The sequence below is a fragment of the Miniopterus schreibersii genome, assembly GCF_964146895.1.
Source record: "Miniopterus schreibersii genome assembly, chromosome: 4".
NCBI classification, from domain to species: Eukaryota; Metazoa; Chordata; class Mammalia; order Chiroptera; family Miniopteridae; genus Miniopterus; species Miniopterus schreibersii.
Genome location: NC_138105.1, coordinates 101,855,792 through 101,859,858, shown reverse-complemented (window position 1 = coordinate 101,859,858; position 4,067 = coordinate 101,855,792).

Sequence of the window (4,067 nt, the reverse complement as noted above, 5' to 3'; positions counted from 1 at the left end):
TTTTGCGTGCTTGTCTTTGTGTGTTTTGGTGATTGATTAACATTTTCAGGGATCATTCCTTTTAACCTCGCGGAGGGCCCTGGGCCTGGGCAGAGGGGCCCCGCTGAGGGCAGTGCCCTCTCTGGGCACCAGGTGGCAGGAGCTCCCGCGGGAAGACTGAGGGAGTCGGCGAGGCCGCCGGGCGGGGAGGCGGGGTGCGGGCGGAGGGCGCGGGTGCGGAGGGCCCGGGTCCGAGGCTGCAGGCGGAGGGCGCGGGTGCGGAGGGCCCGGGTCCGAGGCTGCGGGCGGAGGGCGCGGGTGCGGAGGGCCCGGGTCCGAGGCTGCGGACGGCGGGCGCGGGTGCGGAGGGCACAGCCCCGACCCTCCGGCGCCGCCCTCCTGAGCCCGCTGTCCGGTTGGTGGCGACAGGGGTGCAGGCGGCTGTCCCCGGGCTGCCCTTCGCCCGCTGGACGCTCTGCCTTTTCCTTGCCGGGGGCCCCTGGAGACCGGCCAGCAACGCCCGGGACCGGCCTCGGCCCTGCCCGAGCCCCGGCGTCTGCACCCGACCCGCCGTCGGCGCCGCGGGAGCCAGGGCGTGGGGTGAGCCCGCGGGGACGGCTCAGCCCCGCCCGCGTGGGGGGCCCGCGGCGCGCACACGCTTCCCGCTGGCTCGGCTCGTGCCCCCCCCCCCCCCCCCCGACACTGAACGCGTCCCGCGAGGGCTGCAGAGGCGGTCCCGCCGCGAGACGCAGCCTCGTGCCCGCTCCCGAGCGCCGTGCTCCGCCCCGCGGGACACACCCGACGTCCCGTGGGCAGCGCAGTGTGCCCGCGAACAGCGCCGCTGCGGACGGGCCGGGGCGGCGCCCGGAGGAGCCCGTGGGAGGCGCCCTGAGCCCGCGACACTCCCCCGACGCGGGCACCCACGGGGGCCTCGCCCGCCCCCCGCGGGCCGGGACCTGCCCCAGCCGCACCCCGCGCACGCGCACGGCCCGGCCGCCCTTCCCAGCCGCCCTCGCGGCGAGGGCGCGGCCACGTGACCCTGCTCGGCCAATCCCGGCCTGGCGCGCAGGCATGCGCAGGCTCCGGCGGCTCCCGCGAGGCCCCGGGCGGGCGGCGCGTTCCGGGTGCGGCGGGGAGCACCCCGCCCGGCGGGCGTCCCCTTCCCCGCCCCGGGGGGCCCGGGCTCGCCCGCTCCCGTCCCCGCGACGCCGGGGGACAGACGCCCGCGGGCGAGGGTGCGGGGCTGCGCGTGAAGACGCGTCCGACCGGCCGCCCGCGGGGTTTAAACGGTTCCTGCCGGTGTCTAGGCGGCGGGTGGGGAGACGGACACACGGACGGACCGCCGCCTGCCCCCCCCCCGCTGCGGCCGAGCCGGCGCGAGCCCCCCGCTCCCCGCGGCCTTGTCGGGGTGACTCGCCCGAGCCAGCGCGATGGGCGCTGGGCCTTGGTTTGATTTTTAAATCCTCACCCAGGGGTACTTTATTCATGGCTTTTCCCCCACGGTGGTTTTCCTGTATACGTTTGTTTTTTTTTTTAATTCTTTTAGGCTTACCTTTATTGTTGAAAGTGTTGCAGGTGTCCCCCCTTTTCCCCCTTGGCCCCTCCCCCGCCCCCACACCATCGGCTGTGTGGGTGGGTTATGCGCATGTGCATATGAGCTCTGCGCTCAGTCTCCCCCACCCTCCCTCCCCCTGAGGCCCCTCAGGCTGTACCCCGCTTCTCAGTCTCTGGATCTATTTTGTTCCTCAGTCTATTTTATTTATTAGCTTCCACATAGGAGTGAGACCATGTAAAACTGAATCAGGAAAAATCAGGAAACCTGAGAAGGCCAATAACAACTGATGAAATCGAAGCAGCAATAAAAAAACTCCCAGCACACAAGCCCTGGTCCAGATAGCTTCACAGGGGAGCCTTCTCATTCTATAAGTTGTAGGTTAGAGTTTACTAAAAATTTTTCTTGCTTTTTGAGGTAGGCCTGGAGTGCTATGAATTTGCCTCTCAGGACTGCCTTGGTTGTGTCCCATAGATTCTGGGTTATTGTGTGTCATTTTCATTTGTTTCCAGGAAGGTTTTTATTTTTTTTAATATATCTTTATTGATTTCAGAGAGAGGAAAGGAGAGGGAGAGAGATAGAAACATCAATGATGAGAGAGTCATTGATCGGCTGCCTCCTGCACACCCCCAACTGGGGATCGAGCCCACAACCCAGGCATGTGCCCTGGCCGGCATCAAACCCCGATCGCCTGGATCCTAGGTTGACACTCAACCACTGGGCCACACCCGGCTGGGCTGATTTCTTTCTTCATCTTATTGTTTAACCCACTTATTGTTCAATAACATGCTATTTATCCCCCACGTGTTTGAATGTTTTTATTGTAGTTGATTTCTAATTTCATGCCATGGTGATCTGAGATGCTTGATGTGATTTCAATCTTCTTAAACTTGTAGAGACTGGTTTTGTGTCCTAACCTGTGATCTATCTTTGAGCATGACCCATATGCACTTGAGAAGAATGTATATTCTGCAGCTTTGGGGTGAAATGGTCTGTAAATATCAAATCCATCTGATCTAGTGTGTCATTTAGTCACTGTTTCTGTGTTGACGTTTTGTCTGTAAGATCTACACAGTGAAGTCAGTGGGGTGTTAAGTCCACAACGATGACGGTATTGGTGTTGATCTCCCCCTTAAAGTTCTTAAGGTTATTATTGATAGGTCCTTATTTATAGCCTCCATTGCTTTTCAGAGAGAGTGGGAGAGAGAAACATGGATGTGAGAAACTGATTGGTTGCCTCTCATATGCGCCAGAACCGGGGATCAGACCCACAGCCTAGGTGTGTGCCCTGACCAGGAATCGAACCCTCAACCTTTTGGTGTATGGGATGACGTGCTGATCCGTTTTCCAAAGCAGCTGCACCATTTCACGTTCCCACGAGAGAAATGTGAGTTCCCAGTGCTCTGTGCCTTCCCCATCTGGGGGTGTGGGCAGAACGTACTGGACGTCCCAGGGAGCTCAGCTTCCGGGACGGACCCCAGTCCTCAGGGTAAGGTTGGCCGGAGCTTCCTGTCGCAGGTGTTGCCTTTGTTTCCCGAGGCAGGGAAGGGGAGGGCCCTTGGAGACCTTCCCAGGTGCCAGTCTGAGGAAGGACTCCCTGGGAAACCCAAGCCCCTGGAGGAGCGCTCCCAAGCTGTTTGCTCCTCTGTTTGGAGAAGAGCTGCCTGGCTTTGGACAAGGGAGCCAAGCCAGCTGCCAGCTGCCGAGGCCTGGGCGTGGGAGGGAGCAGTTGTTCCCCACCCCACTTTAGCTAATCCCCCGAGGCCAGCCCCACCCATCCCCCCACCTCCAGTGCCTATTCTGGGGCTGCCTCCTCCCCCACACCTCCTCCACTTTCCTCCTTCCCACTTTGTGGAAATCTCATCTCCTGATGCCTCCCTTCCCACTCCCCACCTACCTTGTTGTACGTCACTAATCTCAGCAAGGCCTGGGGGGAGCAGGGAAGACATTGTGCAGACTCCTTCACCAAGGGCTTGGTTTCTGTCTGAGGCACGAAGAGTCTGCATGGGGGCTGTTAGATGGAGAAAGCAGGTTATAAATAGCTCAGATAGTATCCCCTTTTATAAAAATATACATAAATGTGCATAGCAAAGTGATGGAACAGATGTGAGAATGTTCATGAAACTGACCTGAGTGATGGGATTAAAGCAATCTCTGGGTTTTTTAATTTTTTAAACTTTCATGTTTTCTAGACTTTGTTTATGAGGGGCAGCTGGCACAGTGGCTGAAGCCTCCGGCTGTGGCATTCACACGGACCTGGGTTTCAAGTGTTAAACTCCCACTTGCAAGCAGAGTAGGCCCCTCACCCTGCAGCCTCGGTGTCCTCCCATGGAAGAGCTGTGTGAGCCTTCGAGGCCGCAAGTGCAGAGCCCAGCACCGAGCCAGACCCACGGAGGCCGTGCTCATAAATGCTGGCCATTGCTACTCTGTTAATTGTAAGATAAAAGACAAACAGGCTTTGGCTAATGGCTTTCCTGGGCACCCTCCAGGGTGAGTAACCACAAGGGTGCTGCCAGGTAGCAGGACCCATGAGCTG